This window comes from Papaver somniferum, chromosome 5 (genome assembly GCF_003573695.1).
Source record: "Papaver somniferum cultivar HN1 chromosome 5, ASM357369v1, whole genome shotgun sequence".
Classification (NCBI taxonomy): domain Eukaryota; kingdom Viridiplantae; phylum Streptophyta; class Magnoliopsida; order Ranunculales; family Papaveraceae; genus Papaver; species Papaver somniferum.
Window position 1 is genome coordinate 129,024,761 of NC_039362.1, and position 16,298 is coordinate 129,041,058.

The following is a 16,298-nucleotide window of genomic DNA, read 5'->3' on the forward strand; positions in this document are numbered from 1 at the left end:
GCTGATAAAGGTTTCACACTCTCCACCATTCCTGGTGAAAATGCCAAATCAATTCTTTCTGTCAAACTTTTCTCTGATCAGTATTGTGATGATCAATCAATCATAATTTCGCTAGGTCAGATTCTCGCAGGTCTCCCTATTCCTCTTTATAACCCAGATCTTCCTTTATTTTATGAAATTCTCGCTCACTCGGGATTTTCGCGAGCTATCTTCCAACTGAGTGGGGACTGCATCCGTCTGATGCTAGAGTTCGCTAATCGTGGTGCTGGTAGAGGATCTCTTACTCCAAAGAACTTAGGGATCCTAAATTCGCAAACCTAGAGATAGTTGCTGAGAAAACACAGTAGCGAATTTCTTTGAGAACTATGAACTTATCTCCATGAAGAAAGAGAATACTCGCTGGGGTATTCGCTTAAAAGGAAAGATAACATTGATGAAGCCAAAATTCTCATGCAAGATATTGACTGGCATTCTGGTAAAAACACTCCTCGCCAATCCAAAGATGATAAATGGTGTGTTTTTCCTTTAATGCTAAAAGGACCCTACATTGCTGGGTCAAATGTTCTTCCTGCGAATCTCGCTGCTTATCAACCTTGGGTTTTCTCTTGGCCCGAGAAGGAGAAAGAGTATGTTTCTTCCCATTTAACTCACTTTATATTTCTTTATTGATTTTATTTTCTGTTCGCTAACTCTTGCGACATTCCGCAGATCCAAAAACTGAAAGATAGTTATAACAGGACTGGGAAATCTAGTACTCTGTTAGCTCTTCGCTCATACACAGATGAGGTAAGAAATTTTCTCTTATGATTTTAAATAGTATTGTTACTTCTTCATCTTCCATTCTTTTCTATCTGTGTGTGAAGATTATTGCTGAAGTAGAAGAATCTGCCGATGTTGCGAAGATTGGTGATAAAGGTAAAGGTGCTCTTCGCAGGGAAAAATCAACTGGTCCTCCTCCAAAGAAAAGGAAAGTTCGTTCTTCTTCTCCTTCAAATATTCCTCCTCACGAAAATTCCGAAAGTGACAAGGGTGATGAGGACAACGATGATCTTGCTGCAAGTGAAGATTTCCACCTGAATCTTCTATGGCTAAGCTCTCTGGCCTCTTTTCTGATTCTCTACAAGGAATGGGAGATAGCCAATTCGCAAATACCTGCAAATCTCTCGCTACCCTTTGCGATGTCCCTTTACTGATGGTGATAGCTCTCTTCGTGGAGTTTCTAGATCAGTGACTCCCGACTTCTTGCATTCTCTCAATAGTCTGGTATATTTTATCCTTTTACTTCTTCATTGTTATAACTCAAAATTTCTTTCTATATTAATATTTTTATATTTTCGCAGGCTGGAAAAGCTTCTTTTGCTGTTGCCTCAGATCTAGAGAGAAGACGCGAAAATCTTGAAAAGAAGAATCTTCAATTTCGCAAAAAGAATGAAAATTGGAAGCTGAAGTTAAAGGTCTTCGCGAGAAAAATAGACAATTAGAAATTGATTCTTCTTCGTATAAGAACAAAATCTCTAGTCTTCAGCAAGCTAATAATCAGCTTTACGGTATGTTACTTTTCTCTTTTCCCTTTATTCATTCATGTTGTTTTATCTTATTTAAATGATCCTTTTTGCAGACATTTATGGTCTTTCTGATGAAGCTACCCTTCTTCGTTCATTTCCTAATGCCTTGGATAATGATACCCTTCTTGAGCGTCTTAACAATTCCTTAAATAGCTTCTCAAATGATAGAATTTCATCTCTTTCTCTAAATGAGCTTAGATCTAAATTTCGCCTCTTAGAAATTGATCATAGATCTAGTTTAGGCTTAGCCAACCGATTTAAGCGTCTCCTTATTGATTCCAAAGAGAAAACCAATGAGTTAAGAACCAAAATTAGCGGTCTCATAGATGATAAGGATCGTATCTCTGATCAAGGTGCCAAGGCTTTGGCGAAATTCCAAGAGGCTCTCTTGAAGTTCAACTTGAACGAGATGAAGCTAACCGCAAGAATATCGAACTCTGCGAAAGGGAAAATCAAATTCGTTCTCGTCTTCTTATAAGTAGTGAGTGAATTTGTTTGGGCTGCGAAAATTTAGATGATGCTAGAAAAGATTTAGGCGTAAATGTTAGTCTCCAAGTTGAACATACAACCTTGATTAGAGATATGATTTCTGACAGAGAAGGTCTAACTGCTCTTCTTTACTAATCTTTTGCTTCTTATGAATTTCATCAAGTTAATAATTGATTGTCTTTTGTTCGCAGATTCTGAAAATAAATATCGTGAAAAGATTGAAGAACTTGAAGCTGAAAAGGAGGAACTCGCAAAGAATCTTTCTTCTCGCAACGACAAGTATTCTATATTAAAGAATCAAATCAAGATTACTGTTGCGAATTTTAAGAATGACGCTATGCATTTTTGCAATCAAACCATCCAAATGGTTTGTGACGATCATAATATCCCACATTCTGATTATCCTTGTCTTTTAGAAGAAATCCCACAAAATACTCCCAGTTTGATTATCTCTGATAGCGAAGCTGACGATGAAGAATCTGATAGTGATGGAAGTTCTGATGGTGATGAAGATTCTGACGCAGACGAAGAAGGAAACAAGTCTGATGAAGATAATGAAGGATTAACTAAGAAATAGTCTTTATTTCTTTCTTTGATTCTTTGTAATACTTGTACATTTATTTCTTCTTTCTGTATATTTGTGTTTCTTTCATTTTGACCTGCATTAATTAAAACAATTCTTCTTTGCAATACAGTTAATCAATATAATCATTAATTCTTGAATCTTTGAGTAAATCTCTCATATGGAGACAAATAACATTTTCTAATTTAATACATTCCCATACTTGCCTCTGTTATTTGAATCCAAATGAGAGATTTCATAAAAAAATTCTTATTGTATAACTTCGCAATCTTATGCGAAGTGGATTTTGTTTCTTTTCAAAATCTCATTCCTGTGTGGTCTTATTTTGCCTTCCTAATTAAAGGTCTTATTATGCCACCTCTTGTCATTGCGACAAAATCGCAGGACGTCCTTGCACTTTCATGCAAAAACCCATTGATCTTGCCTTAACATTTTCTTTTGTATTATGGCCTCTTCAGGAATGTTGCGACAATATGACAGGCCTAAATATTCTTGCGAAAATGAAGCCCCATGACATTGTCGTCTTGCGACGAAATCGCAGGACGTCTTCGCACTTTCATGCGAAAACCCATTGATCTTGTCTTATCCTTTTCTTTTGTATTATTGCCTCTTCAGGATTGTTGCACAAATATGACAAGCCTCAATATCCTTGAGAATAAAAAGCCTCATGACATTTGCGTCTTAAGACACTTATCAGCTCCCTAGTGGAGGGTGCCACCCTTATCTCCCCCCTGGTTGCCCCTTCAAGGAGGCGTACTTCTACCATACAAGGTTAGCTCCTCCCATCCAGTCTTAACAACAACCAGTTGTTTTCGAAGCCTCTTATCCATTTTACCTATAGGGTTTATGGTTACGAGACTTCACCCTAAGTGGGGTTTTCTTCAGGATGAGTGTTGTATAAGCCAAGACTTGTCAAGAATGGCAAAGTACGCTTCAAACGTCTCTGGCACTCTTGACTCAACCGTGTACCTCGGCGCCTTGATCAGATCCGCACTCCTTGGGAGAGTCCTTATTACCTTAGTCGCCCAACCTAAGTCATATTCTTAATCTGAGAATCCAAGGTGCCTCTCCCGAATGGGCTTCATTGACCCCAAATCTCCATGACTCAGGTTCCGGTGGCGGTGTAGCCTTTCCCTGAGTCATGTAATAGGTACCCCCTTATATGACGTACTTTAGGTCTTACATTTGCCTCTTGCGAAATTGTATTCGCGAACTAGGGTGTACGCCATAAAGGTTTGCCTCTTTCTCTTTCGTCATTTTTCTGTAAAATTCATTATCTCTACGAGAGTCTCGCAAATCATCATATTGTATCTGAATTTCGCAATCTCAATTTTGCCATTCCATCAAATATATTTTTGAGAATTTTTCTTATTGCGAGAGTATCGCAACAACTTAATCATCCATACATTTCTTGTTTTTATTACCTTTGTCATCCTCTGCTTCTTTATTATTTTCTGCTAGTGCTTCCTTAGTAGTGGTATGTTCATTACTTTTATTCTGAGCTAGCATTAATTTCGCAACATATCTTCTTCTTTCCTTTCGATTGTATCCACCATCAACCTCTCTCTTCTTTGTGTATCTTTAATTTTGTGTCGCCAATTTTCCTTCTTGTTTGCTCTTCCTTCGCAAGATTCTATCTCAGTTTCGTAACACCTCTTTCCTTCAACCCAATCTCCCTTTATGATTCCGACACCACTGGGGTGAGGGAATTTGATGCACTGGTGAAAAGTTGAAGCTACACCTAGAATTCCATGTAGCCAAGGTCGACCAATTAACGCATTGTAGGGTGATTCTACATCAACGACACAGAATAAGATTTCAGAAGATATTCCCTTCAATGGAATTCGCATAGTAACCTCCCCTTTAGGCTTGTTAGCAGTACCATTAAAACCATATATCTTATATGTTGATGGTATAAGATCATCATCTCTTCCACCCATGGTTTTATAAGTTTGATAAAATAAGATGTTCACAGAGCTTCCAGTATCAATTAGAATTCTATTGATTGCCCATGAATCTTCAGCTTCATCATCCTCATCTTCTTTCGGTCTTGGATTAATTTCCAATTTCACTACCAATGGATTGTCATGCACCTCTTCTCCTTCGGGAATTTCTTCTACGGTTAAAGAAATGATATGTTTCTGCCATTCCTCTAGTGGCGAAATTTTCGCAATATTCATAATTTCTTTTCCATCATTATCTCTTGCGAACACTCTACTCAAAACATTATCATGAAAATCTTCAATTGTCTTATATGAATGTATGATAGAGTGACAAAATAAGATTTTTTGCTTTTGCACCAACTTCTATGAAGAATGTTTCTTTCTTTTTCATCGTATTCATTTTGTGATGTTCTGGTGGTGGTCAGTGGTGGCAGTGGTTGAGATTGTGGATGCCCTACCAGAAAGTCGTTTAGTTTTCCTTGATCTATCATTCTCAAAATAATTCTTTTTACATTTCTGCAATCATTTGTGGTATGTCCATGAAAATGATGATAAGAACAAAACTCATGACTTCTGTGGTTTGGAGGTGGTTCCGTTCCCATGTTCCATGGTGTTGGTATATTCTCCATCAAGATTATAGCTTCCCATATCTTCTCCACACTTGCATTTAGAGGTGGCATTTTGATTTCTTCCCATACTACCTTGTGACCTCCTTGTCCTCTATTATAGTTTTGTCTTTGACCTCCATAAGTTTCTTGCGGTTGATCGAGTCTTTGAATCTTGTTATTTCCTCCACGATTGTAGAAATTTCTTTCTCTTTCATACTCTTCTTGATCTCGGCTTCCCGTAGATACTAGTTTCTGTTGATTGTTACTTGTCACCTTCTCTTGTTGTACTTGCGAAGTATTCGCCACTGTGTTTATTAGTTTAGGTAATAAGCTTGCATTCGCTGTTTGTGAGCTGGTGTTCGCAACTGGATATGATTCCATTTCATTTTGTCTTTCTTCTAGAGCAATGTATTCTTCTTGAAGTTCCCGCAATTCAGTCATTGTGATCGTATTCTTGACTCTGAAAATTTCGACATACAATAGGTTTGTTGCGAACATAGCATTGATAAATGATAACATAAGATATCTCTCATCTACACGGCCAGCCATTTCGCTACACATAGTTCACCATCTTTTAATCAGGTGTTTCAAACTTTCTCCAATCCTTTGTTTTAATCCAAACACATCTTCTATACCAGGTCGCGATGAATTATTACTTATATACGCCCCCAAGAATGTAGTCTGCAAATGATTGAAGGGGGTTATTGTGTTCTTTGGTAGACCTTCAAACCATTTTAACGCCTCTCTTGTTAAGATGGATGCGAAATATTTGCTCAATACGGCATCATGATTTTTCCATTGTAACATGCACCTCACATAGGCTTTAATGTGTTGAATTGCACAAGTTGTTCCATCAAAAATGCTGGTTAATGCGGTTAAATTGCATTTCGGTGGTATTCCTCCTAATTGTACTTCCCTTGTAAATGGAGTTTTCGCAGCTTCTTCTATTGCTTCATCCAATTGTCTTCTACCTACTTCTCCTCTATTATTTAGCATTCCTCTCATTTCTTCCAATTCTTTCAAGATTTGTTTATTTACACCTGAATCTTGATCCATTGGTCTCTTTAATTTCGCCTCTCTTCTTATGCGTTCCTGTCTATCTTCTCTCGCAAAATTTTGCATTTCTTCTTGATTATCCTCATCTCATCTTCTTCTGCGATTTTCTTCCTCATCTCTATCTTGAATTCGCATATGATGATGCCTTTCATTACTCTATCATACTCTTCATTGAGATTTCCGTTATTCCGGTTTTGTGTATGTCTTCTTTCTCGATTGTCATGATTGTTCTGGTGAATTGTCTCTTGAAGCTCTTGTTCTTCCATTTCCGCTCTCAATCTTTCACGTTCGCAGATTAAACGTGTTTGTTCAGCATAATGTCTTTCAATTTTTTCTTCAATTGTCTGTTGATTTCTTTGAGTTTCTCTTACATGTAAAATTCTTCTTCCTTGCTCTCGATTTCCTTCGCCATCTTGGTCATTTCGTCCCTGATGTTGTTCGTTCTCTTGATTTCCACCATTTTTCCCATCATCAAAAGTTTCATTTTGTGGAGCGTAACGATCATCAGCTCTTTCTCTATTTTCGCGATATTCTTCACTAGGATTTGATATTTCTTCTTGAATATTATTTCCAGCATTGATTGTGGGTGAGTTTCGCCTCATTTCCCTTCTAGTCGATCTTGAATATGATTTTGTAATGCTTCTCGATCTTCTATTCTGTAGTCTTATATTCTCCATCCTTAATTCGTGATTTTGCCTTGTTAAATTTGCACGTTATTCTGCCTCAGCTCTTCTTTCTTCATGAATTCTTCGTCTCAACGTTTCTAATGCTCCAATTTCTTCATCTCCATGAATTATTCCTTCATCTACTTCTTGATTTCTCTCCTCCTGTCTATAATTTCTGTTTTGTTGCTCTTCTTCTACTTCTTCTGCCGAATTTGATTGTCAAGTGTGTATGCTCACCCTATCATAATCTGTATTCCTCCCTTGAACTAGTGTTTGTTGAATTGGTGGTTGAATTTGATTTTCTCTATTACTTCTCATTCTAGTAGATTCTCTCATTTCACTTATTTCTCTTCCAACAATTCTTTTGCTTCTTCTAACAGTAGTCGGTTGTTCAGATGTATTTCTTCTTCTAGCCATTTCTTCAATGTTAACAGTATTGCAAGAAATTATAGAAAATTCTTAATCAATCATTCTAAATTTTCAAAAATCTCAATATCAATCTTCATCTTTTTCTAAAATAATCTTCAACACGTCCCTGTTTCTAGCGCCATTATGTAGTTGCAGGAAATCCTACACTACACCCCTCATATGATTTTATTGTTGATCAACTCATTTTTAGGTTTACACTCTTAATTTTATTGATAAATCTTTGAATGTTTTTACAAGAAAAGATAAAGAAGTCAAGAATGATCTCTCCTCTGAACTTTCTCTCTCCTATTTACTTATTTCTCACTCAAAAAAGATCTCCCCCTTTCTTTACAACTCGCACGACTATTTACAAAGAAATACATAATGGATGACAACTAATCTGTCCTTTATTTTCGGGTATGGTTTGCGACATTCTCTCAACCTTACAAATGTTAATTTCGCAAACTCTCTAATTTTCGCAGAATTATCATATCTTTTTCGTGATCTTTGCTGACGTCATTTATTTTATCATTTCTGAAATTGTTCTGCGACGCTGTTGTGTTGTGTCATTGATAATTTCGCTGAAACATTGTCATTGCGAGATTCTGATCCTACAATCTTGGTCCAATAAGGAGCCATGTACACCCTATTAAGCTGCTTTATGTCTCATCGTATCAGAAGTATTTACTTTCCCAACACAGATAAGTTATGTCCACTGACTTCTTACAGTTATCAATTGCGGGATTTCTGTGAAGTGCTATGCATGCGAAGGAGGTGACAGAGGCGGCTGGATTTTTAATTCGTTCCTATTACAGATTTTATGGATTGGCAAAGGGATTTGGAGGCTATAAATAGCAGTGCAAAATTTTATTCTATTCACTTCTTGTTAGAGCATTGCTCGGTCGAACTCGCATGCGTTGCTATCTCAAGCATGTTTATCAATGTTAGTGATCAAAACTATAAGTCTTGATTTCTAGTCTACTATAGCTAAGTCTCGGACTAGGATAGAAAGTGTAGTTGAGCTCAAGGACTTCATGGCGTCTCATTATACAAGTAGAAGAACTACTCAAGCAACCGGTGGAACTTCTCGAAAAAAATGTATGTGAAGACTTGAATTTATCTGTCACTCAAAGTCTATCTACTCTGTCTCCTACTTCTTGAGACAAAAAGTCGTATGCTATATATATAGACTTAGATTATACACATTTGGTATTTCGAGCCGAGTATACCTCGCCTATCTATATCTCGAAATATGTGTTGGTAAGCTTTTCGCTTAGACCAAGTCTATCTTTACCTAGTGACGAAAGTCATGATATGTTTCAATCACTTTGAAAATTGCTTTGACGAGAAATGGCGTAACAACTATATAACGTCCTCTAAGAATATTTCAATGATTGGAGTGAGAGTTTAGATTACATAACCAATGGTGGACATAAGCATTGTTGTGGAAATACAATTATGTATAAGTCCTATTCCTTGAACCAAAGTTTGTAAACTTTGTTGATCAAGAGAAACCGGAAGAATGGCTTGTTGCCAAGTCCGCGAACTCAGTCCACGAACTACCGAACTTCTCATCCCGAGAAATTCTGTTGGAGTTGACAAACTAGTTGCGTGAGTACCAGTCCGCGAACCATCGGAAGGTCTCTTGCCGAGATTTTCTGCTGGAGTTTTTAAACTCTGTCCGGTATCTTAAGTCCGCGAACCTAGTCTGCGAACTTGAGAAGGTTATATATCTGAAGATGATTTCTGAACTTAAACTTAAAAAGACTAAGGAATGCAGTTTGCAAACCGTGGCTATAAAAGTTCATGAACCGATTCAAGTGAATCAAATCATCTTTGCTTCAATTGTGTCTTGTGTAGTTACATAAGATTTCCTTGCAATTGAACAACTCTCTAACTAGTTCATTTGAGTCATTTGAACTAGTTATGGTGAAGAAGAACATGGTTGATATAAAATGCTCATATGGCTAACCTTTTGGTTAATTATTGTTGAACCAATAATGTACATGGTTGGGTACGGTTAACAAACCTAGAAGCGTGCAGTTCATTTGTGTATAACAAGCTAAGTTTTCGATCTAACGGTTGAGAAATATTAGCTTGAATCTAAATCAGGTTTTCATCTAACGGTGAATGTTGATTGCTTTGTTACCAAGGAAAAACCCTGATTTGAAAGACTATATAAAGGAGACATCTAGTATTGTGAAAAACTAATCCCACACCTTACGCGTGATACTAGTTTGCGTACTAGAGTCGGTTCTCCTTTAACCTTTGGTTTTCTTCTTCTAAAACCAGGTTAACGACTTAAATACTTCATTGGGATTGTGAAGCCAGACCGATACTACTTTTATCGTAGTTGTGTGATCTAATCTTGCATCTTCTATCGTACGAGTACAATCAGATTGATTGGCTTGAGACTTGATATCTCTGGTAGGCAAGATATAAAAAATAATCACAAACATCTTCGTGTCATTGTTTGTGATTCCACAGTATCTTATTTCGCTAGCATACGATTAAGATTGTTGTGAGGTGATTGATTAATCTAGGCTGTTCTTCGGGAATATAAGACCGGATTATCAATTGGTTCTTGTTCACCTTGATTATTATCAAAAGACGGAACAAAAAATTTACGGTTTTTCTGTGGGAGACAGATTGATCCTTTGATATACTTGTCTGTGTGAGACAGATTTGTTTATTGTCAAAGCCTGCGATTTTGGGTTGTAGCAACTCTTAATTGTGGGTGAGATCAGCTAAGGAAATCAAGTGCGTAGTATCCTGCTGGGATCAGAGGCGTAGGGAGTACAACTGTACCTTGGATCAAGTGGAGACTGATTAGGGTTCAACTATAGTCCAGTCCGAAGTTAGCTTGGAGTAGGCTAGTGTCTGTAGCGGCTTAATACAGTGTGTATTCAATCTGGACTAGGTCCCCGGGTTTTTTTGCATTTGCGGTTTCCTCGTTAACAAAATTTCTGGTGTCTGTGTTATTTCAGTTTCTGTATTATATTGTTTTATCTTTATAATTGAAATAATACAGGTTGTGCGTTAGATCATCAATTAGCATAATCCAACCTTTGGTTGTTGATTGTCATTAATTGATCCTTGGACATTGGTCTTTGGTACCGTCCAAGTTATTCCTTGTGTTTGATTAAAGACTCGCTGATTTCTATTAGATTGAGTAAATCAAAACAAGAGAGAGATATTAACTCCTTGAGATACTTTTAACTAGATTGAGTTTGACTGTCTAGTTGATTATCTAGAAAGTGTTTCAGAGTTAGTCCATACAGATTGCTAAGCGAAATATTGGGTGGTGTTGTTAGACCCCCGCTTTTTCAATTGGTATCAGAGCTGGCAAACACGTTAAAGACCTTATAAGTTTGTGTTTGTAGCGATCTGATTATGGACGAGTCTATCTCTAATAACGTACCAGTTCAGAAACTAACAGATGATTCTAAAAGCTTGGATTCACCTGAGAGAATTGTCGCATCTAAGTCAATATCTAAACATTCTCTTGATGTAAAAACTGTTGATTGGGATACTCTCCTAGAAGAACAGTTGGATGAACTTTCTGATGAAGGTGATTCAAATATTGATAGAGATGTTGATGAGGAAGTCTCAGAGTATGTTAAGTTTTTGGATTCGTGGAATATGAAGAAGATTACAACTTCTCATGTCTTACCTCTTCTGACTCCTCTCTGTCGAGAAAACAAGAAATTGAGAAGATGTTACGCATGTGTTTATTTTTCGAATCGTTCTTGCGAATCGATCCTCAAGGATTCTGAGGAAAACCTACGTATGAAGTCATTTGAATGTGATAATCTTTATCAAAATTACTTTTTGTTGGAAGAGAAACTTTCAGAATCTGAAGCAAGGTTTAACTTTCAACAAACAAGTTTTGATGACAGAGAAAGCGCTTATCTCGCTCGAGAAAAACGCCTTGAGGCTGATTTAGCTGATGCTCTTGATAAAATCAAGATGCCGGAAGATGACTTGAAAAAGTTCAATACTAGTTCAAGCAAATTAACCACTTTGCTAGGAGCAAGTAAAAATCATCGTGATACACGAGGATTGGGCTATAAGGGAATAGATGCTCCAAGTATTAGCAAAGAGGTAAAATTTGTCAAGGCTAGTGATTCTTCTCAACAAAAGGTTTCCACTGATGGCAAAAGTGAAATACCTTCACCGGAAATCAAGGTTCGAAAGAGCAAAGAATATCAACCTCCAAAGTCAGCACATATGGATCGAGGTAAGAACATTCCTTATGTTTGCCACTATTGCAGAAATAAAGGTCACCTGGAAAGGAGATGTCGTTTTCGTATAAGGAATAAGAAACTTCATGATGTTCTTGTTTGGGCATCACAAGAAGTTGTGAAACCAAGATCATATCCTAAGGCTAATCCCCTTAACATTACGGGTTGTAACTTTACAACCTTTAGGCAAAGGAATCGTTGCTGTGATAAACTTATATTTGCCTATAAACGTCATACGAGGCCTTTTCACAATCGTAATGGTTATTATAAGGATATCTTCGTAAAGACGAAGACAAGATCCGATGCTCCCAATTGGAGAAAGACTAACTTGCAAAAGAATAGTCAATCCAATCCTCTTCCGAGAAATCTTGAAGAGAGTAATGGGAAGAAGGTTCTGGTTGTTCCTAAGCGCACTCAGAAGTGGGTAACAAAGAAAGCTAATGGTGCCTTGAGTGTGAAAAGGAAAGATCTTCCAGAAAATTCCATGACTATGGAGAAGGCAGTATCCATGATGTTGGAACTTAACAAGTTTTTTGGAAAAATGGAATTGGATGTGAAAGGTTTTAAAAACGATCTCTTTTATGGTAATCCAAAGGTCACTTGTGGTGAGCAAGACATTGTTCACCCCAACACAACTTGATTGTGTTGTAAGTGCATCCTCACCAAGGAAAGCCCTGCTATGTATACGGTGAGGAAAGCACGGAAATTGGGGCACACAGATTATGTTCGGTAAGGCTGTAGAATTCGACTGGATTCTCCTAAAAAGGGTTCTTAAACGTTTAGTTTTGAAAATAGTAGTTCGGAATGTTTGGACTTCATGGTACACCTACCAGGTATGCATAACATCTTTTAAAATCAAAATTCATGGGTTAAGTTCGCGGACTTGAAAATTCGTTTGCAAACCCGTATGCATACTTGATGTCGATATTCGGTAAATTTGTTTTGGCCGTAACTTCTTCGTCCGAACTCGGAATGACCTGATTCTTGCATTCTCTTTCTCTTTGAATTATCTTCAAAATGGTGATGAGAAATCTTAAATTTGAAAGAGTTGAGGTTAGTATTTGTCTCGTATCTTGTTTTTGAGTAATTTGCTCTGTTTCGTTGCACTTGTTCTACTTCTGTTGGACTTCGACACTTGGATTCTTGGAGTAATTCTCTTATAAGCTCATTTGTAACTTTTACAAGAATGATGTTGGTGAATCACAAAGAAAAAAGTTCAAGAATAGACAGTAGTATACATTGCTATGGGATTCTTGAATGTTCACAATCATTTTATGTGAACTATGGTGCATGGTCATTAATGACTTTGTGTAATGACCCGTCCACCGATACTGTCCCAACTTAGCCACTGCGATTATCCGGCAGTGTGGGGTTTTCAACGGGCATCGCTGCGGTAATCCAGCAACAACTTCCCGGGAGGTCACCCATCCCAGGATTGCTCCCGTCCGAGCACGCTTAACTGCAGAGTTTTCTGCCAACTCTGGAGCCAATTGTGCTGAAAAGGCCTCGGTCTAATGTAGACGTTCCTTGTCTCCTACAAGAGCAGTATCTGGCATAATCCCCCAGCATACTCCCCCACCCGAGCACAAGGGAACGATCCTTAGTTGTATCCCAACTAACACCGATATTGTTCCCATTTACCCACTGCGGTTATCCAGCAGTGTGGGATTTTTAACGGCACTACTGCGGTAATCCAGTAGAAACTTCCCAGATGGTCACCCATCACTGGATTACACCCGCCCGAGCATGCTTAACTGCAGAGTTTTCTGCCAACTCTGGAGCCAATTGTGCTGAAAAGACCTCGAAGTTAGGTAAGGACAAATCATCACTTATATTCCATTCGGTCAACCACTGCCGAATATCGGGGTATTACAATACCACCACCTTAAATTGGATCCGTCCTCGGCTCCGAATATATATACAAGCCCAGATCTCCGACGTTCCCTACCCCTCATGAGAAGCACCTGGACCAACCCCGTCCAGCGTACCTTCCCACCCTTGGCAGGAGACCCATCGTCGGCTCTGATACCAACTATAACGACCCTACTTTCCACATAGCCCCGACCGATGGTTAAGTAGAAGGTATGTCGTTAATATTCTGCAATAAGGTACATAACCACAGAAAACTAGGAATAAAGTTCCATTTCAATTGTATATGCAAAAGGGAATTTATTTCTTGACAAAAAATAATGAAGATGTCTAAAGAATAGAAACGGTGTACTAGACTTCAATAATATAATCCACCTCTAAAAACGAACTAACAAAGAAAAAGAAAAAAATAATGAAGTCTACCCAAAGTAAGTATCCCACTGCCTCACAACTACATAACGAAAAAAAATAAATAAATACAAGAAGTGTAGATGTCTACCCTCAGTTAGATATCTTCAGAATATCCACCGGAACTAGAATCAATCAAACTCCTTCACGATCTCTAACAACACCTGAAAAATATAATCAACGGGAGTTAAACTCCAAGGAAGTTCACCATAGATCCCGACCACGACAAATTTAAGAATTCGTTAAAATGTGTATCTAAACAGGTGCAGCTCTAACTATAATTTAAGAAATTTAGACGATCAACCATTTAAACTCACTAAGATACAAACTAACCAAATAAATCTAAGGTATTAAAAGAACCTTCTTACGCTCATCACGAATATTAATGCAGGGAACAGATCCATTCGTGTGTACAAAACATACCCAACAAGTGGTATCGAGAACTACTGTCATTACACCACTTCCAAAGAATTATCTGACTTCTCTTTCGAAAGATTTGTAGGGAACATATTCCTACCATATTACTTCCAAATACACAACATGAAAGTAACCAAAAAGGCATCTCTAAGATACTGCCTACACCGTGACACACAACTGCACTCATTTTCAGTGCTGCTAAAATAATACAGAGACCACATAATCAACTGAACCACGACATGTACCCATATAAGAACACTACCTCATAATCAACAAATGATTAGGAAACGTACGCCATTGCAGTCCCTATCTTACTGGAAGTCAACTCCACTAACTTAAGAAACGTACGCCAAATGCAGTCCCTATCCTACTGGAAGTTAACTCCACTAAGTATACTAAGTATATGTACAACTTAACATCTAATCTTGATATTTGCACACTCACGTGCAAGCACACAACAAGCCAATGCATAAAAGAGTCTTATTAATTCACAGCAATTGTCAGCCACACTTAAACACCAGTTCAAAAATGTATAAGCACCTTCGTGGAGCACTGAAGACATACTGGATATTCCCACTACGGACTAATCAGGCATATGGTTACATTTCCTTCTTTACTAAATACGTCTTGGAGCCAAGCTATACTTTTATTAACGGATGCATACATAAACACACACAACACATTTGTGAGAAGTAATTTACATACCCCACACAATTTCCTAACAATTTTTATCATTCGACTAAGCTGCCATTAATGATCCAGTCTTTCCCAGCCTAATTCGCTACGGTTTATGGGTTGAAATTAAATTTAGACTCAAGTTAGGATTATAAAATGGTGACCTACAACCGATACAATCTATGCCAAAATCACGAATAATTCTAGAGTAGCACAACAACGATCTATTGGAATGTATAAGTATCACAAATCTTATGTTTCTACAAGATTATAAGGTCAAGTTTAAAACCCCTAAATTTGTCCTAATGCAGAAACAAAGTGAACTTGCCTTAAATCCAAGCAACAATAGCCAATCTTCTCAAGAAGCAATCACTTCACTGTATCCAATCCTCAATACAAAAGGAATTACAACATGATTACATAGTTACAAAAAAAATTAAGAAGGAGAAATCTAGAACAAGCCAAATAAAATCCTTACCACTACCAGACACCAAGAAATCCTTCTTTTGTCCAAATCTTTATTAGGTTTTCTATATATTAGAGCCGCCTAAATCCTGTTGTTCCCTTTCTATAGTTATAATGATATGTTTTCCACCCTTTACCCACGATCAGGAAGTTAAAGAAAAGGTCAAAAACCTAATCAGTTACTTAAGGGACAACTAAATAAATCCTTTAACTATCTAAGGGGCGCCTTAGCATTAAAACTATTTATTTGTAGTTAGATAAAAATGGGTGAATATTACAGTCTACCCCACTAGAAAAGGATTCAGTCCTCGGAATCAGATTTACCTCATTATTAAAAAGATGCGGGTGAGAACGACGAATAACATCCTCATGCTCCCAAGAAGCTTCTCGCTCATCTTGTGGATTCCATTGCACTTTGACAAACGGTATTTCCGGAGATTGTCACTAAAATTGACAAAGGGGGAGATTGTTAGAGCATTGCTCGGTCGAACTCGCATGTGTTGCTATCTCAAGCATGTTTGTCAATGTTAGTGATCAAAACTATAAGTCTTGATTTCTAGTCTACTATAGCTAAGTCCCGGACTAGGATAGAAAGTGTAGTTGAGCTCAAGGACTTCATGGCGATTCATCATACAAGTAGAAGAACTACTCAAGGAACCGGTGGAACTTCTCGAAAAAAAGGTATGTGAAGACTTGAACTTATCTGTCACTCAAAAGTATATCTACTATATCTCCTACTTCTTGAGACAAAAAGTCGTATGCTATATATATAGACTTAGATTATACACATTTGGTATTTCGAGCCGAGTATACCTCGCCTATCTATATCTCGAAATATGTGTTGGTAAGCTTTTCGCTTCGACCACGTCTATCTTTACCTATTGACGAAAGTCATGATATGTT

General features: G+C 37.6%; 1 long non-coding RNA gene across 1 annotated transcript; it reads right to left on the reverse strand.

Moving 5' to 3' along the window:
* Nucleotides 1-13,715: 13,715 nt before the first annotated feature.
* LOC113277798 lies at nt 13,716-15,509 on the reverse strand. The gene is made up of 2 exons (XR_003325142.1): nt 15,409-15,509; nt 13,716-14,002 (listed from the first exon to the last, which is right to left on the reverse strand). It is a non-coding gene; the product is annotated as an uncharacterized LOC113277798 (long non-coding RNA).
* Between the last annotated feature and the right edge of the window lie 789 nt (nt 15,510-16,298).